Genomic DNA, 27,779 nt, shown 5'->3' on the forward strand with positions numbered 1-27,779 from the left:
GCTGTGATGCTGAGGGTTATGAGGAGAGGGATTATCTGGACTGCCCTTTTGTGTCAGAGATGGTGGGTTACTGGGACAGGTAAAGACTGATTATTGGGGCTGCATCTACATTGGGTGAGAGATAGATGAGAGTACAGGTTCCTGTCCAGCTGATAGGGAGACAGATGTATGTGTTTTCCCCACAGAGGAAGAAAAATCCCTGATCATGGAGACAAGCTGAAAGGTATAAGGAGAAGAGGTGGACTAAAGGGTATGAAATTCCTTTTTCTAGTTCCGCACTCCAACTTGAGAGGGTAGTCACCATGGCGCTACCAATAAGGGTTGACAGATGAGTGATTGAGATTGTGTTGCAGTGAAAGTGGGAAGGAATATTAGAATGGGCTGTTATCCAAGGGAAAAGAGAAAGGGAAGGAAAGGAGCAATGGAAGATGAGGCTGGAGAAAAGGCAGGGGGAGGAGGGAGTAGGCCCCGAAGCCTGTTTCCAGGCCTCTAGCCACTTGAATTTTAAACCACCGCATTTTTCCGAGATAATGATCATAGAGGAGATAAGGAGATAAGGTGTTTACAGTCCCAGGAATGGCTCAGCCTTGTGGGTTGAGAGAGTGAAACTGAGGTAGGTGACTGTGGTTTGGGACAGCTGGGCTTTATGAGGGGATGCATGGTAGCCCTGGCCGGGCACCGAGGTAGAATGAGAAAAGAGTGAATGGGGGAATTTAGTAAGATGCAGTGTAGACATGAGGTGGCTAATGGCTGTGAGACTAATCTGTCAACCCCCATAATAGAGACTGAGGAGTGGACAAGGGTCCCAGAGAATTCAGAGGGTGGAATAAGTGGCCCCAGTGTCAATTAAAAGGAGATCAGCTTACCTGCCACCACAGTCATTACCCGAGGCTCTGTCCTGGTGATATAAGTCTGTGGGCCCCCCAAGGTGCAGAAGGGTGGCCATGCTGGACTGGCTGAGGCCAGACCCGGAGGAGCCAGACTACAGTCTGATTTCCAAGTGGCTTTCCTTCCGCACCTTGGGCAGGGCCCAGGCGGGGGTCTCGGGTTTGAGCAGGACTTGGCTCAGTGTCTTTCCTTGCTGCATTTGAAGCATGGGCCCGGAGGAGGCTTAGAGCCTGACTTACCTGCGGTTGGAGGACCGGCACTTCATTTGGGGTTCATGAGAGCCGTGGCTAGGAGCTGGGAGGCCCCCTACTGGGCCTCAGGCTTGGCCTGATCTCGCCTTTGATTTTGGATTTGGGTCTCCTTGTCTCTATTATTAAAGACCTTAAAGGTCAGGTTAACGAGGTCTTTTTGAGGGGTTTGTGGACCTGTATCTATTTTTTTGAAGTTTGTGGCGTATGTCAGGGAGTAAAGGTGGTCAGGTCAGTGGAAAAAGAAACCTGAGATGCCTCTCAATCTGTGAGGCTGGACATAGAGAATGGGACGTGGACTCAGACTATGCCCTCAGTTCCTGCTGCCTCCCTCGGGTAGAACGGACGTGGGAATAGAAGAAGCTGTTGCGGAAGGCAGTCTCTGGGTGGCCTGAGAATGAGTGTTAGGTGGGAAAGGCTGTTTTGGAGCTCACGTTGTCAGGATTTGGGCTCTCAGGAAGACCAGAAAGTGAGAAGGGAATGGCCAGCCACCTGTGAATTCAGTTGCTGGAGGTCACGGGGGCAGAGATTAGGCGGAGAGCACAGGGGAAGGAGGGCGGTTAGAATTCTCAGAGGTATAGCCTGGGATGCGGATTCTGCGCCAGGGTTGTAAGGGGAGGTGGAGGGTGGGCGAGGTGGAGAGGAATGATCTGCTGGGTTGAAAGAGTCAGAAGACAGAGAAAGGGACTGAGGACCGATCTGAGAGGGCAAAGAGGACTTTGCCAGGAGGATCTGATGGGTGGAACATGAGGAGTAAAGCGAGGGGCGAGAGCTGGGGGAGGGGGAAGGAGGGGGGCAAAGCCTGTTCGAAGGGATCTCTGAGGCCTCCCTGTCTGGTGGCAAAAATTATCTAGGTCTTGGAAGATATTGGAATCGAAAGTGCCGTTTTCGGGCCACAGAGACATTGTCGAGTTTATATTGTGGCCAGGTAGAGCTTCTTTGGTTTGATGTAGCCAGAAAGACCAAGGGTCGAGAGATTGGCGAGGAGACACCCTAAGGGTGTGTAGAGGGGGTTTGGACTGAAAGGTCCCCATGACCGGCGGGAAGGGCCACTGGGAAGTTGGGGAGGAAAGAAGGAGCGTCCTCCTTTTCCCTCAGCCAACCTGTAGAGAGAGAGAGAGACGAGAGAAGGTTCCAAGGTCGTCACCCCGAGACCTTTCCCGTGGAATAGAGCAGAGTTTCCCGGGTAGGCACCTGGGCTTTTGTAGAACGTAGAACGTGTAGCCGAGTAGACGGGAAAACTCTACTAAGGGCATAGAGGCCCTTCCAGGTCAAGGGAACGATGGCGGGGGCGGGGGGGTGGGGGGGGGCGCATCGGGAAAGTCCCTGAAGCCTACCGGTGAGAAAGCGATGAGATCCCCACATGTCCTGGTACGGCAGGGTTCGAGAGGTGTCTGGAGCCGGCCAATCAACTCAGAACCATGCCACTGAGCAGAGCCAGAGCAGGAGTCAGAAGCTCGGGGCTAGGTTCGAGGATCGTCCACGCTCCCGTGCACCTCTCCCAGGTTTCAGCACCAAATGAAAGATGAGACAGAGGGCCGAAAACCAGGACTACAGGCTTTATTAGAGGAGAAGGACCCCTGCCGGGCTGCCCCGCAAGGGGAGAGTAACAACACGTGCAGAGGTGAACACGCCTTTTGAGGGGAGGAATGGGAAGGGATGGGGCTTAGGGTACTCGGCATGCGCTGATTGGTGGTTTCATATAAGGCACATGATTAGGCACTTAGGTACTTAGGAATCAGGGGCTTAGGGTATTTGGCAGGTGCTGATTGGCGGTTCAATGTATAGTCCATATAAGGTGCCTGGTTAGGTGCTTAGGAATGTCCAGGCCACAGGTGCAGGTTACGTCATACTCTTTCCATCAGTTGGGGGAAGGGAGGATCTATCAATTACCACAATGGCATAGGCAATAGGCCATGTGAGGACAGGAAATGTAAACTCTACCAAGGGGTGGACCCACCTAGCCTAAAGGATTAGGCTAGACAAGTATATACAGAAGTATCCTCAGATGCTGCACATGCAAGTAAAAGCAACAAAGGAACTCTTGTAACCCAAGGCCTTCCCTAAGGCAGAGGGGGAAGGAACAGGCAGTATAGACTTAGCCATGGTCTGTTACTAGGGAAGGACCCTGAATAACCCTTCCATTCCCTTGGAGAAGCAGGTATGACTATAAGTTATAGTTGCACCCTTTGAGCCAGCCCTGGCAATGTAACAATACCCTACAAGAGAAAGGGAAGTACAAATCAGGTGGTATGGAACCCATGAGTTTGCTATTAGGGCTGGAGTACTGGTCACAGCATGTCACAGTTTGTGTTGAACTCTGTGTTCAGGGAGCTGGCAAGATGGCCCCTAGAAGGCCATCGACATAAGAGGTGGAGTGTGGAAACCACACCAGAGTTGCCAGACAGCAAAGACCACTCAGAGTGTGAAAGGCCTTGTTGTTAATATGCTGGAAAGGCCAAGGCCACTCTGAACACAGCTGTAAGGCCACAGCGATCTCATGGTACAATGTGCCCTTCTATAGCCCAAATGACTGATGTCACTGTTGGCACCTAGCCTCTTTTGTCTAAGTAGAATTGCTAAGGCTAGAGAGCTCAGACCGAGCTGAGAGCTGGTACTGCTACCATGTAAGGCTAAGAGCTCATAGAGAGCTCAGATCTAGTTACCAGGTTAACCAGCCAGTGTGCTGGGTAGAGGAGTGTGCTAGAGAGGCAGTAGGCACAGAGGATGTAGCTACTGGAGCCAGGGGAAACAGGGGAAGCTGCCGTGCCACCACAGGAAAGGCTGAAGAAGCTGCTGAGGCAGAAAGCTCAGGTGCTGCTACTATGTGAGGTGGTGAGTCTAGGGGGCAGTGTGCGGCTGCGCAGATAATAGCTGTGGATACAGAGACTGCTACTACTGTGTGGGAAAAATATGTATTTACCAGCCGGTGTGTGGCTGTCTACCTATATGTGATTGGTGTGAAGGACTGTTTCGTCTGATGGCTATATGGCCACTGGCTCCTACAATAAGGACTCATTCTTATATGCCCACAACTTCTCATGGCTCTCCATCTAAGACCCGGCATCCAAGAAGGTCTAGCCCTGGCAGAGGGGATCGGACCCAACAATTAGTACAATGAGCAGGGTTTGAGAAGGAACCTGCCCTGGTACTTGGTGTAGTTGAGGAGAATTTAGAAAAATATATGGACTCAGAGCAACTCAGAGCAGCAGAACTCATGCAGAGCTCTAGCTGTCTCTGACACATATAAATGCTAAGGTCAAATTGGTCAGTTCCACAAAAAATCCTATTGAGATTTTGCCTGAAACTATATTGATTATACATATTAATTTGGGGATAACTGACTCCTTCCCAATTTTGGGTTTTCCCAAATATAAGTATGATATATCTATCTACTTATCTACATTTATTTAGGTCTGTTTTAAAATCTTTCTATAGTGTTTTATAATTTTCTCCATTAAAGGCCTTGAATCTTTCATTTAGATTTATTCTTAGTTAAATTATTAGTTTTGCTTTTGCTTTGTTTTCTTGTTTTGTTTGTATTTAAAAATTATATTTTATAAGTATTTAATGTTGCTGTATATGAATGAAATTGCTATTTGACTATTTTCACCTTCCCTACTCATAGTTCTAATAATTTTACTACAGAGTCTCTTGAAATTTTCTATGCAAATAATATTCTGCAAATAATGATGGTTTTGCTTCTTTATTTTCAGTACATTTGTAACAGTTCTGTACTAATTGACTATGCTTTATTATTTCTTTTTCTCTCCAACACCTTTTATTTTTCTTCTGTGCCAGCTAGGACCTCTATTACATTATAGAAAAGAAGTAATATTAGTGGGCATTCTTGTCTTATTCCTGACTTTATTTATTTATTTATTTATTTATTTTGTTAATCCTCACCTGAGGATATTTTTCCCATTGCTTTCCAGAGAGAGTGGTAGAGAGGAAGGGAGGGAGAGAGAGAAGAGAGAGAGTAGAGAGAGAGAGAAAAAAAGAGAGAGAAAGATCATTGATTGCTTCCCTTCCACATGCGCCCCAAACGGGGGCAAGGAGCAAACCTGCAATCCAGGTATGTGCCCTTGACCAGGAATCGAACCTGTGACACTTCAGTGCATGGGCTGACACTGAGCAACACCAGCCAGGGCTTATTCCTGACTTTAAAGGAAATGGTTCTGACTCTTTTGCTTTAGGTTTTTTATTAATATCCTTTAACAGATTGAGGAAACATTCTCCTATTATTGTGCTAAGAGGTGCTTTTTTTGTTTTGTTTAACTACCATAAGGGGTCAGAAGAGCTCTCAGGAATTCTTCTGCTACTCCAGACACATTTGGTCTTCTCCTCATCTCCAGTCTTTCTGGTGAAACCTGACCCTAAAAAGACCCTCTTTGTGGAAGGGAGGGTTGAAACAGTCCATACCATCAGCTGGTTACATGCAGAACCAGAATCCTGGAAAGTTTTAATTAGTTCTTTACTTCAGCACTAAACAGCTCTTGGAGCTGTTTGGTTCTAAAGGTTCTTGTATTTGGGCCCTAGCTCCCTTTATGGGTGTCTTTGCTGCCTTCCCCTCCCAGGAGACAGGAAACATCTCTGCACCTTCTCCTCTGCCCCACAATCTTCCTATCCTTTTTCACTTCATTTTATTATTGTTAAACTTTGCATTATAAAAAATTTTAAATATATAAAAGTAGAGAAAATGGTAAAATTAACCTTCATGTCATCATCCAGTTTCAATTATTAATATTAATACTTTGGCTTTTTTTCGAGGGAATAATGGCGGCGGAATAGACAGATGTGTTCCGAGCCTTGTCCTGGAGCAGAAAGAAAGAACAGCTGAGGGTCGCACAAGGAGTGTTTGTTGGCTGGTTGGGAGACAGCTAAATTCCAGAAGGAGGTCGGGGACTGCTAAACGGGGTTCCCCTGACCTGGCAGCACCAACTGCGGCTGGGTCCCCTCCTGGAGCTGCGGGCTTGGACGCGGAGTCTGCGCCATCTTGATCCGGAAAGTGGAGCTTATCGGAAGCCTGAGAATCCACAACTGCGGCACCCAAGGAACGACTGCGAGCCCCAGAACAACGCTCCCCAATTGGCCCAAACACATGGTTTCAGAGGAGCTCTACACTCCACCACGGAAAGGTCAGATTTCGCCTGGGATAAGGTGAGGTCTCTGGTCCCGGCGGGAGAGAGGAACGCGTGTTTTGCGGGAGCTGGAGGACCAGGGAAGTCTGTGCCTAGAAAAATTCGTGGCTGTAGGGGCTGGCGTGATCTGTGATTGTGGAAAGGGGTCCTCAGAGCTGCTAAGAGAAGGGCACTCTAAAAAGCAACCCATTTTGATCTGACATGCAGGGACACCCTGGGAATTTCAGGCAGTCCAGACTTACGCGCAGCCCCTGCGTTCCCTGGGTGCCTGGGCTTACGCGCAGTCCCGGAGTTCGCACAACTGGGCTTTTTCCTCTTGAAATTCTTGCTTCTGATTACTAAGCCCAATACATAGGATCACCCAGTTGGGGACACCCTGGGAGACTGCAGGGGAAAGTTGTTTTTCTGGAACCTGGGGATCGGAGCAGGGAGTGACCATCGGAGAGTCAGCTCTGAGGCAGCCCACTCCCACAAACCGGTGGTGAGTGCCACAGGGAAAGAAGGCTCTAACACTCCCTAGAGAGGCCATAGATAAACCCGGAAGTCAATCCAGAAACACTGCCACCCAGGGGCTGAATCACAAATTGACTCTTGTGTAATCAAAAATAAAGGAATACGAGAAATTAAGACACACCGCCTGCTTAAAATCAGGACTGGCTTACAACACTGAAGAGCAGTGGATCGCAGGGAACTGCAATACTGTCTGGACTGAGAAACAGGCGTGCCAAACAGAAAAACAGAGGAAGAGAATGACCTTCACTACTTCACATCTTATTTTTACCTTTTATTTATTTTATTTATTTTTTTTATTTTCATTTTTTGCATCTTTTAATCAAGAAACTTTTTTTTCTTTTTTCCTCGCTTGATTTTACCTTTTTAATTATTACATTTTTATTTTCAATCCGTATTATTACTACTGCTATTTTATCTTTTTTTTTTAAGTGTCATTTTATTTTCTCTTCATTTTATTTTGGGATTAGGGTTCTACATTCTATTTTTATCTTTCCTTTAGCATCGTTTTACTCTATCTCAACTCTACCTTTAGGCCATCACTCTCTTCCTAACCTCCCCCTTTTCAGTGTCCTGTTTATCTTACCCTTTTACTGCTTTAGATTTTCCCTATTCTTTCTGTTTACCCCTTGTTAAAATTTCACCCTACTTACATATCTAATCTCCAATCCCCTGCTCCAAGTCCACATACACCTCTCCCTTCGCTGTCTGAGCTATCCATAAACTTGTCCTTCTCTCTGTCCTTTTGTTGTTGTTTGCTTGAATGTAGATTATATCGAATTTTTATACTTTTTTGTGAGATTGTTCTGCTTATTCTTCTTTTGTTTATTTTTTTGTTTGTTTTGTGCTTCAGCTTTCCCTTGCCTCACTCCATATTAGTTGGTGTTGTAGTTTGTACTAATCCCCAGGCACTTGTTGCTGGCATTTGCTGGGATTAGTGATTGTTCTATTGGAGTTTTATCCCCAATATATATAGTCTGTTCCCCTTTCTCTCTTAGTCACTTTCTTGTCTCTCTTACTTTTTTTTTCTTTACTTTCCCTTTTCCCAATTTCATTTTCATACTCCTTTTTTCTTTCTTTCTTTCTTTCTTTCTTTTTTCCTCTTCTTCTTTCTCTCCTATCACCTAATTTGCCTTTCTCTGGTGGTCACCTATATTGGAGGTTATTAATATCGTGAATACATTCCTGTTCAGTGCCTTGTGAGTTGTACCTGGTAGTGCTGTAGTTTGTGCCTTTAAATCAACCCAGGAGAGAGAGAACTACATAACCAGACACCCAGAGAAGAGAGACCATGGGGAGACAAAGAAGCAGCCCTCATATGAAAGAAAAGCAGGCATCACCAGAAAAGGAAGTAAACGAAATGGAGGCAAGCAACCTTCCAGAAAAAGAATTCAGTGAAATGGTCATAAGGTGGCTGAAAAGAATGGAAGACAAATTCGACAATATGAGCAAGAACCAAGAGGAAATGAAGAAGAACCAAGAAGAAATGAAAAATGACATCGCTGTTGTAAAGAACTCAATAGAAAGCATCAAGAGTAGACTAGAAGAAGCAGAGGACCGCATCAGTGAGCTAGAAGACAAGATGGGAAAAAATACCCAAGTAGAGCAACTTCTAGAAAAAAAAATTAAAAGGCAGGAGGAGAGTCTAAGGGAACTTTGGGACAACACGAAACAAAACAACATCCGCATAATAGGGGTTCCAGACGGAAAGGAAGCTGAGCAAGGAATAAAAAACCTCTTTGAAGAAATAATGACAGAAAATTTCCCTGATATAGGGAAGAAAAAACCCACACAAATCCAAGAAGCTCACAGAGTCCCAAGCAAAATGAACCCCAAAAGACCGACGCCAAGGCACATTATAATTAAATTGGCAAACACCAACGACAAAGTAAGAATCTTAAAAGCAGCAAGAGAGAGACAGAAAGTTACATACAAAGGAACCCCCATCAGACTAGCAACTGATTTCTCAACAGAAACTCATCAGGCCAGAAGGGAATGGAATGAAATATACAAAGTCATGCAAAGGAAGGGTCTGAATCCAAGAATACTGTACCCAGCAAGGCTGTCAATCAAAATTGAAGGTGAAATCAGGAGCTTCACAGACAAAAAAGGACTAAGGGAATTTATTACCACCAAACCAGCAATGCAAGAAATGCTAAAGGGTCTGCTGTAAAAAAAAAAAAAAAAAAAGAAAGAAAGAAAGAAAGAAAGAAAGAAAGAAAGAAAGAAAGAAAGAAAGAAACAGGAAGCGAAGAAGGAACACAGGGGTAAAGAATAGGAATGGCGACAAATAAGTACCTATCAATAATAACTTTAAATGTAAATGGATTAAATGCCCCAATCAAAAGACATAGGGTAACGGATTGGATAAGAAAACACGACCCATATATCTGCTGTCTACAAGAAACCCACCTCAGAAAAAAAGACGCACACAGACTGAGGGTGAAGGGATGGAAAAAGGTTTTCCAGGCAAATGGAACTGAAAAAAAAGCTGGGGTAGCAATACCTATTTCTGACAAATTAGATCTCAAACTGAAGGACATAACAAGAGATAAGGAAGGCCACTTCATAATACTAAAGGGAGCAATCCAACAAGAAGAAATAACTCTGGTAAACATATATGCACCCAATACAGGAGCACCCAAATACATAAAAAATCTCCTGGAGGATATCAAGGGAGAGATTGACAGCAATACAATCATAGTAGGAGACTTTAATACCCCACTATCACCATTGGACAAATCCTCTAAACAAAACTTCAGCAAAGAAACATCAATCCTAAATGACTCACTAGACCAGATGGAATTAATTGACATCTTCAGAACATTTCACCCCAAAGCCACAGAATATACATTCTTCTCAAGTGCACATGGGTCATTTTCAAAGATAGACCATATGTTGGGACATAGGCAAAGTCTCTTCAAATTCAAGAAGATAGAAATCATATCAAGCATCTTCTCAGACCACAGTGGCATAAAACTAGAAATCAACTACAATAAAAACAACCCAAAGAAATCAAACACATGGAGACTAAACAGCATGCTATTAAACCATGACTGGGTTAGCAGAGAGATCAAAGAAGAAATAAAAAACATCATGACAACAAATGACAATGAAAACACTACAATCCAAAATCTATGGGACACAGCGAAAGCAGTCTTGAGAGGGAAGTTCATAGCTCTACAAGCCTACTGCAAAAAACAAGAAACAGGGGTAATAAATTACCTAACCCAACAACTCAAAGAGTTAGAAAAAGAGCAACAAGAAAAGCCCAGTGTAAGCAGAAGGAAGGAAATAATAAAGATCAGAGCACAGATAAATGACATAGAGACCAAAGAAACAATACAAAAGATCAACAAAACCAAGAGCTGGTTCTTTGAAAGGATAAACTAGATTGATGAACCTCTAGCCAGGCTCACCAAGAAGCAAAGTGAGAGGACACAAATAAACAAGATCAGAAATGAAAGAGGTGAAATAACAACAGATCCCGCTGAAATACAAAGGATTGTTAAAAAATACTACGAACAACTCTATTCCAACAAACTGGACAACCTGGAGGAAATGGACATATTCCTAGAAAAATATAACCTTCCAAAACTCAATCAGGAAGAATCTAAACAGCTCAACATGCCAGTAACTATGGAAGAAATTGAAGCAGTCATCAAAGAGCTTCCGGCAAACAAAAGCCTGGGGCCAGACGGCTTCACAGGAGAGTTCTACCAAACATTCAAGGAAGAACTAAAACCTATCCTCCTCAGACTATTCCAAAAAATTCAAGAGGAAGGAACACTTCCAAGCTCCTTCTATGAATCCAGCATCACCCTAATACCAAAACCAGATAAAGACAACACAATGAGGGAGAATTACAGGCCAATATCCCTCATGAATGTAGATGCCAAAATCCTCAACAAAATTCTAGCAAATAGGATCCAGCAGTACATCAGAAAGATCATACACCATGACCAAGTAGGGTTTATCCCAGGAATGCAAGGATGGTTCAATATCCGCAAATCAATAAATGTGATACATCACATAAACAAATTGAAAGATAAAAATCACATAGTCATATCAATTGATGCAGAAAAAGCATTTGACAAAATCCAACACCCTTTCTTGATAAAAACTCTCAACAAGGTGGGAATAGAAGGATCATACCTCAACATAATAAAAGCTATATATGATAAACCCACAGCTAACATTATACTCAATGGGCAAAAACTAAAACCATTTCCCCTAAGAACAGGAACAAGACAGGGATGCCCACTCTCACCACTCCTGTTTGACATAGTACTGGAAGTATTAGCCACTGCAATTAGACAAGAAGAAGAAATAAAAGGCATCCAAATTGGAAAAGAAGAAGTAAAGCTGTCCTTATTTGCAGATGACATGATATTGTACATAAAAAACCCGAAAGACTCCATCAAAAAACTAACAGACTTAATAAATGAATTCGGCAATGTAGCAGGATACAAAATTAACACCAAGAAATCTATGGCATTTCTATACACCAACAGTGAACTTACAGAAAGAGAGACTAAAAAAGCAATCCCATTTTCCATCGCACCAAAAAAATTAAGATACTTAGGAATAAACCTAACCAAGGAAGTAAAAGACCTATATGCGGAAAACTACAGGACACTGAAAAAAGAGATAGAGGAAGATGTAAACAGATGGAAGAACATACCATGTTCATGGATTGGTACAGTCAACATCATTAAAATGTCCATACTACCCAAAGCAATCTATAGATTCAATGCACTCCCCATTAAAATACCAACGGCGTATTTCACAGACCTAGAAAGAACTCTCCAAAAATTCATCTGGAATAAAAAAAGACCCCGAATAGCCACAGCAATCCTGAGAAAGAAGAATAAAGTAGGAGGGATCTCAATACCAGATTTCAAGCTGTATTACAAAGCCACTGTCCTCAAAACAGCCTGGTACTGGCACAAGAACAGACATATAGATCAATGGAACAGAATAGAGAATCCAGATATCGACCCAAACCAATATGCGCATTTAATATTTGACAAAGGAGGCATGAGCATACAATGGAGTCAAGACAGTCTCTTTAATAAATGGTGTTGGGAAAATTGGACAGATACATGCAAAAAAATGAAACTAGATCACCAACTTACACCATACACAAAAATAAACTCAAAATGGGTACAGGACTTAAATATAAGACAGGAAACCATAAAAATACTGGAGGAATCCACAGGCAGCAAAATCTCAGACATATGCCAAAAGAACTTTTTCACTGATACTGCCCCTATGGCAATGGAAGCCAAAGAGAAAATAAACAAATGGGACTACATCAAAATAAAAAGCTTTTTCACAGCAAAAGAAACCATCAACAAAACAACAAGAAACCCCACTGTATGGGAGAACATATTTGCAAATGTTATCACTGATAAAGGTTTAATCTCCAACATCTACAGGCAGCTTATACAACTTAATAAAAGGAAGATAAATGATCCAATAAAAAAATGGGCCACAGACCTAAATAGAATATTTTCGAAAGAAGACAGAAGGAGGGCCAAGAGACACATGAAAACATGCTCAAAGTCACTAATTATCCGAGAGATGCAAATCAAAACGACAATGCGATACCATCTCACACCTGTCAGAATGGCTATCATCAACAAATCAACAAACGACAAGTGTTGGAGAGGATGTGGAGAAAAAGGAACCCTCGTGCACTGCTGGTGGGAATGCAGACTGGTGCAGCCACTGTGGAGAACAGTATGGAGTTTCCTCAAAAAACTGAAAATGGAACTCCCATTTGACCCAGTAATCCCACTCCTGGGAATATATCCTAAGAAACTAGAAACACCAATCAGAAAGGATATATGCACCCCTATGTTCATAGCAACACAATTTACCATAGCTAAGATTTGGAAACAGCCTAAGTGCCCGTCAGCAGATGACTGGATCAGAAAACTATGGTACATCTACACAATGGAATACTATGCTGCCATAAAAAAGAAGGAATTACTACCATTTGTAGGCACCTGGATGGAATTAGAGAACATTATGCTAAGTGAAATAAGCCAGTCAATGAAAGAAAAATACCACATGATCTCACTCATTTGGGGATAATGAAAAACATTATAAACTGATGAACAAAAAGATAGATACAGAGGCAGTAAAGCATCAAACAGACTGTCAAATTACAGCAGTAAGGTTAGGGAGAGGTGGGGGAAATGAGATCAACTGAAGGACTTATATGCATGTATATAAGAGTAACCAACGGATGCAAAACATTGGGGGGTGAGGCATGTATGGGAGTGGGGTGGGGGAGCAATGGTAAGATATGTACACATATAATACCTTAATAAAAAAATATTAATACTTTGATAATCTTTTTTATCTATCTCCATGATACTTTGTACAGCAGCATTATAAAGGAAATTCTAGACATCATTTCATTTCATCCATAAATACTTCAATGTAACCAGGTGACTTTTACAAATTACTATACCTTTATCACACCTGACAAAATTAATAATAATCTCCCAATATCTTCTAATAAAATAATACAGTATTACTTTCAGACCTAAGCATAACCCTGCTCTTTAGAGGTTCCCATGTGTTTCAAATACAAAGAAAATAAATTTATTACAGAATGCATGGGTACCTCTATAACTCTGGATACCACACTGAGGCCTAGCATGTGACCCACAGATCTAACATCACTCTCATAATTAAGACAATTCCCCCAGGGAGTTGTTTCTCCACCCTTCTGGTCCTAGGGACACTAGGTACAAGTGTCTGCATTCAAATATTCAGGAGGCATTTGAGCTCTGCTGCTCCCAAGGTTGGAGATGGGTGCACTGCCTAGAGTCTGCAGGATTCTAGCAGCAGAAGCACTTACAGCAGAGAAAAGACAAATTAATTAACTTGTCAAATCCTTTCACTTAGAGAGCATGACTACAGTTGGACCTTGCATAATGAAGTGTCTGTCCCAGTAGTGACAAGATACCATTTCTTGCTTCTCTTCCTATTTCAGTTCATGGTTCTGGAGGCACTCATGAAATAACACAGTATTTGCAATAGTTGTTGTATATGGCGATTGAAGAACATTTTGCAAAATTAGACAATTCATGTTATCTGTAAATTTGCATATGCTAGATCTAGATATAGCATCTCTGAGGTATAATGCTGATTCTTAATTTCAGCAATTAGAAAGACAATTAATGCTAAAATTGTGAATATTTTAAATAAAAATATTTAGAATGACCCTGCCTGGGTGGCTCAGTTGGTTAGAGCATCATCCTGTACACCAAAAGGTTGTAGTTTGCTTCCTAGTCAGAGCACATACATAAGTTGCACATTCAATCCCTGGTTGGGGTGCTTATGAGAGGCAACTGATGGATGTTTCTCTCTCTCTCTTTCTCTCTGTCTCTCTCTCAAATAAACTACAAAAGACAAAAAATATCCTTGGGTGAGGATTTTTAAAAATACTTAGAACAAAACTAACTTTTAAAAAATAATAATTTCAGCTTTAGTTAAACAATTTGGATTTAAAATTTTGATATTCACTAATTATTATATGTATTTGCCTTTTAATTCAATAGATAATTTAGAATTTTCTCAACCAAGGGTTGCAAACTCTTTGGTAAAGATCCAGATTTTACATATTTGATGTTTTACAAGCTATATATAATATACAGTCTCTGTCCCATCATATTCCTCTGTTTTTGTTTGCTTGCTTTTACAATGCTTTGAAAACATAAAAGTCAACCACAATGAGATACCACTTCATAGCTATGAAGATGGCTAAAATAAGAAAGACAGACAATGATAAGTATTGACAAAAATGTGGAGAAACCATCACTCATGGCTGGTTCGAATGTAAAAGGTACAACCTCTTTGGAAAACAATTTGGCAGTTCCTCAAAAATAACCCAGCATTTCTAATCCTGGCTGGATACATAAAAGAATTGAAAACATGTCCACATGAAAACTTGTACACTAATATTCATAGCTATCCTATATAATAAAAGGCTAATATGCAATTGTCCCCTCGGGAGTTCAACCAACCGGGAGTTCAACCACTCGCTATGATGTGCACTGACCACCAGGGGGTGGCACAAAGGAAGGTCCCGGCAGGCAGCTGGCAGCTGGGGGAAGGAAGGCCCCGATTGGCCCTGATCGCTGGCCAGGCCTAGGGACCCTACCTGTGCACGGGCCTCTAGTAATATTCATATAGCCAAATAGTGGAAATAATTCAAATGTCTATCAGCTGATGAATGGATAAACAAAATATAGTATATTGTGGCATAATAAAAAATATATTTGATCTTAGTTCCCAGTTCCTGGCAAAGAACTCCTAAACTCTTGGAATGTCCTGGGTGATAAGAATGTCTTTTGTGGTTCATTAGAGCCCCTTTAGACCACACCTGAGTTTATGCTAATGAGGTGGCTTCAGCATGGGAGCTGGTCACCATAAAGACCAAACATGTGATTAGAGGGTGGAAATATTCAAGGAGGAGAGAGGAGCTGGAGACTGAGTTATAAATACTCTTGAACAAGAAGATTCAGAGAGCTTCTGGGTTGGTGAATACAGACATATCTCATTTTATTGAGCTTCACTTTATTGCACTTCAGAGATGCTATGTTTTTTACAAATTGAAGGTAATGCCCTCCACCAGCAAAGAATTACAATTCACTTTATTGCAATGCTCACTTTATTGCAGTGGTCTGGAACCAAGTCCACAATGTATCCAAGGTATGCCTGTGTTGGGAATATGGTGTACCTAGAGAAGACATGGAGGCTCCATACATCACCCTATATCTTGCCCTATGCATCTTTTTCATTTAGCTGTTCATTTGTATTTTTTATAATAAACCAGTAACTCTAAGTAAAACATTTCCCTGAGTTCTTTGAATTATTCTAGTTAATTGTCAAACCTGAGGGGGGTGTGGAAGCTCCTGAATTTTTAGTCAGATAGGCCGAAGTGTTAGTAGCCTGGCACCCTATACGTGGCTGGCATTCAAAGTTGGGGCAGTCTTGTGGTACTGAGACTTTAACCTGTGGAATCTGTATAACTCCAGATAGTTAGTGTCACAATAGAATTGAGTTGTTGTACACCTAGTTGGTGTCTGAGAATTGGTTGTTGGTGTGAAAAAATTACATGTATTTTGTATCAGACACAATTTGGTATCAGAAGTGAGAGCAGAAAACACCACACATATATTGATACAATGGGATATTATTCATATACTAGAGGCCCGGTGCATGAAAATTCATGCACTGGAGGGGGGTTCTTCAGCCTGGCCTGCCCCCTCTCACAGTCCGGGAGCCCTCAGGGGTGGGAGGCGACCCAGCAATCAGGGGAAGGTGACACCCTATCACACCTCTGCTGCTGCCACTGCCGGCAGCGCAAGCCTTGGCCGGCCCTGGGCGGCTGGTGGGCTGAGGGAACTGGGGGACTCCAGAGGCAGATGCCCCCGCAGGGCTGAGGGGACTGTGGGCACCGCCATCTTTGAGGGTGGGGCAGTTAATTAGCATAGTCCCTCCTTATTGGCTGTGGGCACTACCATCTTTGAGGGCAGGGCAGTCAATTAGCATATTCCATCTTTATTAGATAGGATGCTACATATATGATACATGATACAACATGGATAAATCTTGACAACATCATGCTAAGTAATAGTATTCAGATAGGACAGGCCACACATTTTATGATTTCATATACATGACATGTTCAGAACAGGCAAATTCAGAGACAGAAAGATTACTGTTTGCCAGGCACAGGGGCAGTGGGTGGATGGGGAGTGACTACTAATGTTACAGATTTCTATAAGGGGAATTAAATAGTGGTGATGGTTGGCTCAGCTGGTGTTGCTCAGTGGTTGAGCATCGACCCATGAACCAAGAGATCACTGGTGAAATTCCCGGTCAGAGCACATGCCTGGGTTTCAGGCTCATCACCAGTGGGGTGTGTGAAGCAGCCAATTTACGATGTTTCTCTCTCATAGATGTTTCTATCTCTCTATCCCTCTCTCTTCCTCTCTCTCTAAAATCAATAAAAACAGATTTAAAAAAGTAGTGGTGATGGTTGTACTATTCCATGAATATACTGAAAACCACTGAATTGTACATTCTAAAAAGGTAAAGTTTATGACATGTGAATTATATCTCAACAACGCTGTTATTTTAAAATACATAAAAACCATTTTTAGCTCAAAGGTCATACAAAAACTAGCCAAGGTCTGGATTTACCTACAGATTGAAGTTGACAGATGCTTGCTTTAAATTATAAAACTTTTTTTTGAAACATATGGGAAAATAATTTAAATTTAAATTCTTGACCCATGCTCTGTAAATGTAAGGGATGGTTCTGATCTAATATTTAGTTTATTTTCAAATTTTCTTGATTTTTCTCAAAACGTCGTTAACACATTCATGTCCTCTCTTGTGTCTCCCTCTAGAGTTGGCAGTGGGTCCTTCTCTACTGTTTCATCTGGTAGCAATGGGAAGAGAGGTCCTGGATCAAATATGTGAAACACAAGCAGGCCATTCACATTGTGAAGATTCAGGAGCTTACCTCCGGCAAGTTTTATGTAATGATATAATTAAGGTGACAATGGTGAACTGTGAAACAGTAGTCCTGAGTGGCAATGGAGGGCAGGATGTATTGGTGGTAATGATGGTGGTGGGGACTGAGTCCATAATGGTATGATTACCAAAAGAGAGATGTTTGAGAAGAGCCCCTTTTTTGCTAACAGCTTGCTATTTTCTCTCATTCTTCAATTAGCTTGGAAAATGAGGGTCCACCAGGGTCTGGGAAAGTAGGAGTCTGCAGTAATATTTAGAGTTCTATTTTGTGATTTTTATGGAACTGTTAAAAAGGTCAAGAACATTTCTTTACATGTGAATGGCCTGAAGGTCCAATTACCTAGGGGAGGTCATTCTTGGAAGAGCAGCTTGTAAGTCTGGTAGAATGGTGTGGAAGGAACTCAGTGAGTAGGGTGCAGAGGGGCAGCCCCGGGCTTCTAAGAGAAAGGGTCCTGGGCAGAGCAGCAGGGGGAGGATGAGCTCTTGCAGAAGTTGTTGCCCACTCACTGCCCCCTCCACCCTCTATGTGAGGTTGGGTCTCCAGTGCCTACTGGAGCCTGAGGAGCCTGATGCAAGGTGCAATGTGGGGGTGCACCTTCTTCTTAAACTCCAAAATGTGAAGTCTCCAGGGCCTTCTCTGCAAATTCCTGAGACTGACCTAAGGAAGGCCATGTGTTCAAACCCCTGAGAAAGAGTTTTCACAGTCTCCTGGAGAATGTATTAAAATGCAGAGTCCTGAGCCACATATAAATTCAAGGATTTTATAATGCCTAGTATTATCCTATCTAATAAAGAGGGAATATGCTAATTGACCGTACACCCTCACAAATATGGTGGTGCCCACAGCCAATAAGGAGGGAATATGCTAATTGACTGCCACACCCTCAAAGATGGTGGCGCCCACAGCCACAAGATAGCAGTGCCCAGTCCCCTCAGCCCCACTTGGGTGGCAGGCGAGTAGCATGGCCGGGCCCGCCCCCAGGCAGGTTTGGCCACTCCACGCGCCTGCCTCCGGAGTCCCCCAGTCCCCTCAGCCCCCAGCCGCCCAGGGCCAGCCCGAGGCACAGGCAAGCCTCAGATGGCAGCTGCCCAGCTGCCCAGGGCCACCCAAGGCTCAGGTAACCAGGGCCAGCCAAGGCTTGTGCTTCAGGCGCTCGCAGCAGAGGTGTGATGGGGGCATCTCCTTCCCCTGATTGCCAGGTTGCCTCCTGCCCCTGAGGGCTCCCAGACTGTGAGGGGGGCAGGCTGGGCATGAATTTTCATGCACCAGGCCTCTAGTCTACACTAATAAAAGAGAAACATGCAAGTTGACCGTCCCTCCACTATGCCCACCAGCCAATCAGAGTGAGTATGCAAATTAACCCAACAAAGATGGCAATTAATTTGCATATGCTGGCGAGGAGCGAAGACTGAAGACAGCATAGAAGGAAGCCAAGCACTGCAGAAGGGAGCAAAGCTGTGGAGAAGCAAATGGGGCAGCAGAGACGGGAGGGCAGGCTTTGCTCCCTTCTCTGCTTCGCTCCGGCCGGAGGAAGCCCTATTCTTGCAGGAATCTTCCTGCAATGGGCCTCTAGTTGTTTTATAATGGGGAAGGAAGCTATTTTCATGGGAATTAGGCAGCTTGTTAAAATGTATATTCCTAGGCTCCCAGCTCCATTGAATCAATACCTAGAGGAAGGCAGTGTACGGAGGGAGGGGATGAAATAAGAATGTGCACTTTCAATGACATCACCAGGTAATTTTGAGGCTGTTCCTCTCTGGGCCTGTAAGAATCAGGGTGTTTTCCTGGAGAATCTTTCCTGAACTTTGAATCTCTCCTTTTTAAAACTGTGTCTGTTGTAGTACTCAGGTGGAAAGCAGGGTGATAGGGCTTTGAAATAAGACAGATGTGGAATTGAATGATGGCTCTGTCACATTCTGAATGACCTTGGGCAAGTTACTTAACCCTGGGACTTCCATTCCCTCATCTGAACAACAGGGATACTAATGCCCACTCCGGGGGTTGTGGAAAGGATTCAGTGAAATAATGAACACAGAGAAGTTAGCCCAGTGCTGATACACAGTAAGTGCTCTGTAAATGCAGGCTCAGTTACTATTATTAGGCATCTGGGAGGCTTCAGGTAGGGCTTCTGGTCCCAGCCAAGTGTGTAGGTACATGTGTGTTCAAGAGTGTGCTTGCACATGTGTGCTTGCACGTGTGTGCCCATGTCTTTGCTTCTCCTTGTTGCACCCCACTCCCATCACTATGACACCTACCAGCCAGGAACTCAGGGATGCTGGCCCCAAAGGGGGTGAATCTGGACTGTGTTTGTTAGTATCCCATACCTGATCATGGCTAGCTCCTCAAAAAGGACAGCCTGTGCTGATACACAGGCTGATTTAAGCACAGATGCAGACCATGACCCCATGTTCAGGCTTTTTCCCTGTGGCCTAAAACATTTCCCTGGAGCTTCCTCAGGACATATGTGGCCAGGGTCCCATGCAAGGTATCCCTCCGCTGCTCCACTTTGTTCTCAGGACAAGCTCTGAGGAATCAGTCACTTTTCCTGAGGCCAATGGCAGGCCTGAGGTCTTTCACCAGAGTGTTAGCATTCTCCCAGGAAACAGAAGATTTCCCAGGTTTGGCCTGAAGAGATGGATGTAGGCTTAGCTGGGGATGGGGACTGAGGTTCTCTCCTTCAGCTTGCACCCAGAGCCTGGGACTGGAAGAGAATCACCACCACCCTTCTCCCACCTGCCACAAATAGGTCCTGCTCAGATAGAGTGATCTTGCTGTTTGAAAATGGAGGTGAGAAGACTCTATACCTTGGTGTGGCTTTTTACAGACTGTCACTTACTGAATGCTTACTATGTGCCAATAACTTAATTCACCATTTATTTTAACCTGTACCATAATTCTGTTAGTTAGATACTATTATCTTCTCCATTTTTTTAGAGATGTTGTTTAAGACCCAACAGGTAGTTAATGGTGGCATTTAGTCCAAACTTAGGTATATCTAATTCCAAATCCTGGCTCCTATCTTTGAACTCTATTCTAACAGCTGAGTAAAAGTGACCAGGATGAGAGGATGCTGGGACAAGACAGCAGGTGTGGGCTACAAGGACCATCATCTGGGTTGACAGGTGAGGGGAGTCCATGAGTGAGGATAACATGTCAGGAGCTATGGATAAGGGAAAAAAGTACATCCAGCTGTCCATGGTCCTAGCAAACCAGAGTGGGTAAAAGTAATATTCACTAAGCTTCTATAACAGGGTCTGCAAAAAATTCTACAGTCCTCATAGTGAGACAGTAGATAAAGTAGATATCTACTGATTTATCTCTCCATCCCTCCTCTTAATGTCCTTCTAGTAAATTGCTCCTTCCACCTTTCCACCCATAGGGTTCCCATGGGAGAAGCCATATTGTTACTCTAGCCTCAGGCTTTGGCTGAATGTTCTAGGGGCAGACCTCAATTCAAGGTGAGCCAATCAGATTTCCCTGGGATTTTTTGAACTGGTGCCGATATAAAAGCCTATTTCTCTCTAGGAGCTGAGGTTGGGAGGGGTGAAACTTGGGAGGTGTAGAAAGCTGATATATAGTCAGAGAGAAGCAGAGACAGGGATGGAGATAGAAGGAGGAAGACAGATTCTTGGCAGCATTTAAGACTTGGGTTTAGATATTCCCGAAGCCCAGTAGTATCCCCACTCTTCCTAGGTTGATTGCTCAACCCTTCTTTTATTTGGAATATGTTTGCCAATATCCCATACCTGACACTGGCTGGCTCCTCAAAAGAGAAAACCTGGTATCATCACATCCACCAATAAGTCCCTTTTTGTTCCCAAGTTAGTACGAACTGGATTCTTCTGTCCCTTGCTACCAATCTATTCCCTCATCTATCACCACTGCATGAGAAGGATACAGTCAGCATGTTCCAGAAAGTTGGGGCAGTGAAGCCAACCAGAGGGGACCAGATGCCTGATAGTGACATGGAACAAGGTACAGGGGAGTCTGAGGGCCTGGAATAGCTAGCTATAGCTCTGGGCTGCAGAGCCCTAGTTGGAAGCCAATCTTCTGGGCCAGGCTGGCTCTAGGTACACAAAATGGAAGCCAAAAACTGTTGGACTTAGAGGCTGCTCTAAATTTTTCATAATTCAGATTTCTGAGCCAGAAATGTTGCCTTTCTCTGACCTGGGCATCATGGCTGGCTTTCGGGGAATCACTGGCTTTCTCTGAGCAGCCAGGGCCTGGTCAGGTCCCTCTGGAATCCTCACCCAGCCTTCACCCAGAGCCAGCATGGATTGGGGAGGGAAAAAAGGGTGGAGGAAGGAGGGACGATGGAGGAGAAGAGGAGAAGGTTCTCTGGGAGGGGAGAAGAGTAGGGAGGCAGTGACAAGGAACCTGCAGAAAAATCAATCTCTATTCCTTTTGTCAGTGGACTCCCCTTTCCGTTTCCAGCCAATGTCATAGACTTTATTCTCCTTCAAAAAAGAGCCTTTCTTTTCAGCTAGAAGAAGTGGTCAACAATGTCTGGCTGAACAGCAGCAAAGCTCTTGAGGCCCCTCTGGATCTCAACTACTTTCCATGGGCTTCTAGGTCCCTGGGGGGTGGGGGGGAGGGGTTCTAGAGGATGCCCATTTTAGGATAAAGAGAGCTACACCTTGTGACTCTGCAGCATGCCCTCCTGTTCATACTGAAGACACAGTTAAAAACTTTGGTCTCAATTTGCTACCCGTAAAAATGGATATGGTGTGTAACTGAATAGGGCCCAACAGCTGTTGTGCTGGAGTTCTCCTGCTGAGAGTTCAGGGCAATAAAGAAGGCGGTGCCCTATCATCTGCTGCATACTCACTACACTACCCCCAGTCTCCCTTGGCTTACAGTGGACTTTTCCCTTGTGACATCTCATGGGAGGGTCATAAGAGTCCCCAGAGGAAAGCCAAGGAATTGCCAGCATCTCTACATTCCAGAAAAGCCATAGCGGAGGGCTCACGTATTTAGAGTCGCTCAGTACATCCCCATAAAATTGAGTTCTGTCCACTGTTCTGCCTTCTCCTGTGGCCCTGTCCCCAGCTCTCTGCCTCCATACAACTTGGTACTCCCCACCCAATAACACATCTTTCACCCAGCACTTCCAGCTTTTGTCATGAGCTACCTTTTTAATCTATGCCTAGGCTCTTTGACTAGAGTAAGCTGAGATCCCAGGCTGTGTTTTACCATCTTTCTGTTCCAGTCTCTCTGTGCCGTCACCCCTCGTCTTACTCTCTGAGAGCAGTCCCTGCCAGAGGACACAGTGGCACTCAGAAATCCAAGGGGCAATGCAGGCTGACTGGCAGGGCTTGCTATGCTATGGAAAGTTGCTAGGAGCCCACCCTACCCAACTTCTCCTTTTTCTCTCTAGACTTTCCAGAGTCCCTTTAGGGCTCTTCCAGGCAGACCAAAAGCTGGTTAACTCCCAGGGTGCTTGGGCAGTAGGAAGGGGGAGAGGAGGCTTTTCATTAAAATTCACATCAAGAGAAATAACTAATCAGAAGTGGTTTGTTGCTTAATTGGTTTTAACTTCAGGAAGATTCCTCATTAGCCTAGGAGTGACCTCTGCAGAACAGCCCAACTGGGAAAGGAAGAATAGAGAGGAGAGCAGAAGCCCCTTCCTTTGCTAGCCTGTCCACTGCTCTCCAGATGGGCAATCAGAGGTGGTTTTGTGCTTCTTGCAACAAGCTCCCAGAGCCAGGCTTTTAAATAATCCTCTTCTTCTTTCAAGGCCTCCTCTTCTAGGAAGGTTGCCCTGGCCAGCCAGGGGGATGGCTCCAGCTTTGAGCTCCTTCAGTCCAAGCCACACACCTGGGTACCTTTTAAAGTATTTCACTGTGCTTCCCAGCCTTAGTGCTTCTAGAGCCTCTTTCCTCTTCCCACTCTTCCATTTTATCTCCTTCCTACTCTTTGCCTCCTCCTCTTCCCACATACATTCTTCTCCTTCCTTGTCCTTCCTCCATGGTCAACTCCCCTTGTGTAGCTAAAGGAGACACTAGGTCACTGACCAGCATTAAGGGAAACTAAAACTCCGCCTGCCCCCATAATTTTCCTGCATTCCAATAGATATTTCTCCAGTCTGACCCCATTCCAACTTCCACCACATTGCTGCCCTCTGCCCAGGAGTAGAGAAGGAGTTGGGGATGGGAACCCATCATACACTCAGAGACGGAGGACAACTTTGAACAACTAGAATAACTTTGCTTGGAGAAAAGAAGATTGGGGAGGTCATGATGACTCTTCATATCTCTGAGGCTCAACTGAGTAAACAGGCTTGTCCTCTGCAGGCCAGAAGGACAGAACTAGGAGTGATGCTGGACTGAAGGTTGTTAGAAGGACAGAGAATCAGGTGCAATGTAAGAAGAAAGAGTAGTGAACATCCACTAGTTCTCCATAGGCTTCTAGAGGTAGCTTTCCCCCAATTAGGGATCCTACCCTCCCACACACTACATGCTTTTAATATGGCTACTATTCAAAGTACAGTATCTCCCATCCTCAGGTTTTATGACAAAACCTAGGCAATCATAATTTCCCATGGCTCTGCCCAGAGTGATTGGCTCTGAGTGGGCATGTGATCATACTTCCCTGGGAATTTACATATGGTCTCTTGGAGAAAAAAAGCTCTTTTTTGGGTTCAGTCTGGTGATAAGATATGCTGAAAGTTGTTGACTGCATTGCATGGAGAAGCAAAGCCAAGAGTTGTGGAGGGAGAGAAGGAAAGTCTTGACGATGACATTGTTTGGCTCTCTGGAGCCTTTGAGGTCACGTCCACTCCTACTATTCCCAATTTCTTAGGCCAGTGGTCGGCAAACCATGGCTCGTGAGCCACATGCGGCTCTTTGGCCCCTTGAGTGTGGCTCTTCCACAAAATACCACGTGCGGGCACGCACGTACAGTGCAATTGAAACTCCGTGGCCCATGCGCAAAAGTTGGTTTTCGGCTCTCGAAATAAATTTCATTCGTTGTACTGTTGATATTTGGCTCTGTTGACTAATGAGTTTGCCAACCACTGTCTTAAGCCAATGAATTCCCTTTGATGGTGAGACATTTGAGTTGAATTTCTGCCACTTCAATTCAAAGACTACTTAGCTGACAAAAGGACTTTCTCACAGCAAAAGCTGTCCAAATGGAGGCTGGGCCACCTCAGGAGGTGGCAGCTCCCAAGGTAGAGCTGGGCAACCTCCTGCCAGGAACACTTTAGAGAAAATTTCTGGATCCAATTGTGCCTGATAACAGCTAACATTTATTGAGGGCCTGACACTTTATTTTATTTTTTTTAATATATTTTATTGATTTTTTACAGAGAGGAAGGAGAGAGATAGAGAGTTAAAAACATCGATGAGAGAGAAGCATCGATCAGCTGCCTCCTGCACACCCCCTACTGGGGACATGCCCTTGACCGGAATAGAACCTGGGACCCTTCAGTCCCCAGGCCGATGCTCTATCCAGTGAGCCAAACCGGCTCGGGCATGGGCCTGACACTTTATAACCATTACTTCAGTTAATCCTCATGACATCCTTGTAGAGAAGCATCATTCCCCCCATTTTGTAGATGAGGAAATAGAGTCTCATGGGGGTTCATTATGTTGTCAAAGTGGCACAGATCCATGATGAAGTGCAAGTCTTCTTTAGCTCTAGGACTCATGCTCCTTCCTGTAAGCCTACAGACTAATAGGCAATTTCTGGAGGGGGCAGGTGCAGACCTGCTTTCTGCAGTGAGCTCAGCACTCCTAAATAGGGCAGTTGATAGAGGCCCAGTACTGTATCCAGGTGAGCAAAGAGGCACACAGCCCAAGCTGGCTCTGGGGAAGAAACCCAAAGGAGGAAGGGGAACCTCAGGGGAAGGGACAGGCGAGCAGGAGGAACTTCTTCTTTTAAAGACCTGGATGAGGGTCTTTTTGTGTCACAGATTCCTTTGGCATCTGATGGAGCCTGTGGACCCTCTCCTAGAAACAAACACAACCCTGCAAGTATGCAATGTTTTTTACATACAATTTCAGGGGCTTCATAGTCTCCCACTGCCCTACACACACACCCCAAACTTGGAGCAGTGCATAGAACCCTAGTAGTTAAGAACCCCTGATCAAAAAGTGTGAAAAGTGTTCAGGCCCTGCCCCAGGCCAAGTAGCAATAGCAATAAAATCTCAGAGAAGTGGATCTACCAGTCTGATTATTTTAACCAGCATGTCTAGCTAGAGAAGGTGACCAAGCATCTTTTGCCCCTTTCCCTTAGGAGCCTGCCTCTAGCATCTTGCTCTCCTACTTACATGGTTATTCCTGCCCAGGAGAGGATGGAAAGGTGTATCTAAAGAGATACTTCAGCCTGGAATGGTGGAGGGTAGCTGAAGGTTCCATGTCTTTTCTGAGCCCATGTCTACCCCAACTCACATCCCCATGACCTTGTCATTCAATCCACTCCTCAAAGTTTTATGAGCTGCAGAGTAAGACAGGTAGCATTTCTTCCTTCCTGGATCCAACGGCTAAATACCCACAAAGTAAGATCTAGACCTGCATGGTCCAATAGGGTAGCCATATGTGGCCATTCAAATAAAAATGAATTAAAGTTCAAAGAAATTTAAAACTTAGTTTCTCATTGGTCATACTTGTCACATTTCACATGCTCAATGGCCATGTGTAGCTAGTAGCTACTGCCTTAGGCAGTACAAATATAGAATGTTCCCACCACTGCAGAAAGTTATATTGGAGAGACAGATTCAGAACAAAGACATAGATAACCATAGCCTGGAGTCTGGCTGCCTTGGTTCAAATCTGTACTCTACCATTCACTAGCTGAGGGCTAGAGTAAGCTCCTTAACTTCTCTGAGTTTCAGATTCTTTCTCTCTAAAATGGGGATGATAATAATGCCTGACTCGTAGAGTTGTCATGGTCATTACTTCAGCATGATACCCTGCACATTGTCAGATGAGCTGGATGTCTTCAGTTTGGCCCTCTAGATCCCACTGTCCACACTTCTCCACCCTTCTCTGTGCCCGGAAGCTGATCTTTATGGACTACATCAATGGATTTCCTTGCCCTCTGGCCTCTGGTTGGATTTGACCATTGAGGACACCACAGAAGACTAGGGGCAGGGAGAAAGAGGTCATGGTATTTGTTCTGTGATATTCTGCCTGCCAGGCCACTGAAGGTGGGCTCTGTTCCTCTATGAAGGGCCACAGCTTCTATTAGGTGGCCCTCTCTGGAGAGCTCCTTACTTCAGGTTCCAGTAACTGTTCCTTCCATTTGCTCTTTTAGCCCAGAGATAGAAGCTGCTTCCCACTGTTACTCTATTGGCGGGGGGCGGGGGGGGGGGCTGCACTGTCTCTTGTTGGTGTCCCTGTGTAGATACTCTTTATTAGCTTCCTCCATGGCCTAGTGTGAATATGCCTTCCCTGTCTTGAGGGACCTCTGAGTGATACAGAAGCCCCTGTCTAGGTTAGCCTCCTGTTAGTCCTAGGGAGAGGAGGAGAAGGAGGAAGAGAGGGGATGATGATCATGGGTAGTCCTGTATCTCCATCTCTGTTTCTACCTCTGAACTTCTCCAGAAGAGATTGACTTTCAGGAACTTTCCAAATGAAGAAGGATGGAAGAAATGGCTCAGGATGAACTGATGAGGCAGAGAGGTGAGTTTTTAGTGAGGTGGAAAGTCAGCCAATGGGAGGAGAGAGGTAGAACACAGAGCAGAGAGACAAGGAAGCTTTGGCCTCAACACAAGACAGAGTTTAGGTTGAAAGCAGAACCTAGTTTCATTGCCTGGAAGTGCAAGGGCCTGCTGGGAGGGATCCTGGAGCTCAGGTCTGTATCATGGGGTGCACACCATCTCTCCACATCCCCATCAAACAGGATAGCAGGTCCTTCCTTCTTAGGGCCTCCCGTTGAAGCCTGACACTGCTGCCTGAGGCCCCCTCTGTCTAAGCAGCCTGCCGTGCTTATCTATCCCCTTAGCCTCCAAGGTGTGACTCTTATCTGGGTGCCTGGGTCCCTGGAGCTGAGTGCTTGCAGGCAGGTAGGAGATAGAGTGGCGTGAGAATGCTGGGGGGATGCCCCTGGAAAGGCTCTAAGTGGAGTGTGTGGAGTGTCTGCTCCCCATTGCAAGCTCCCCCACCAGACCATGGGTTCCCAAAGCTGGGTGCTCTTTCTTTATTGTAATTGCCTGTTTCCTGTCTTGCCAAGACATTGTTCATAAGAGAAACTTCCCTACCCCCAAGTCTCCAGCCATACTGGCATGCAGGGCTGGGAGTCAAGACAGCTGATCATGCTTTAATTCCACCATCCTAGTGGAATTTGTACACTCCCTTCTCTTTCTGGCCCTCAGTTTTCTTATGTGAAACTTGGGCTTTGTTCAACTTGATAATCTGTGGTTTCAGTGCCAAGGACCAAGTTTTTATTTATTTTTAAATATTTTTTTATTGATTAAGAGA

The 27,779-nt window shown here is 44.5% G+C and overlaps 1 long non-coding RNA gene across 1 annotated transcript in view; it reads left to right on the plus strand.

Annotated features, from left to right (window-relative positions):
* LOC308242891 overlaps positions 1 to 27,779 on the plus strand; it is a 36,980-nt gene that overhangs the window by 2,936 nt on the left and 6,265 nt on the right. Inside the window, exons 3-4 of the long non-coding RNA XR_013960019.1 lie at positions 5,907 to 6,274; positions 17,227 to 17,347. This is a non-coding gene — a long non-coding RNA (uncharacterized lncRNA). The remainder of the gene's footprint in view (positions 1 to 5,906; positions 6,275 to 17,226; positions 17,348 to 27,779) is intronic.

The sequence above is a fragment of the Plecotus auritus genome, assembly GCF_963455305.1.
Source record: "Plecotus auritus genome assembly, chromosome: 1".
NCBI lineage: Eukaryota > Metazoa > Chordata > Mammalia > Chiroptera > Vespertilionidae > Plecotus > Plecotus auritus.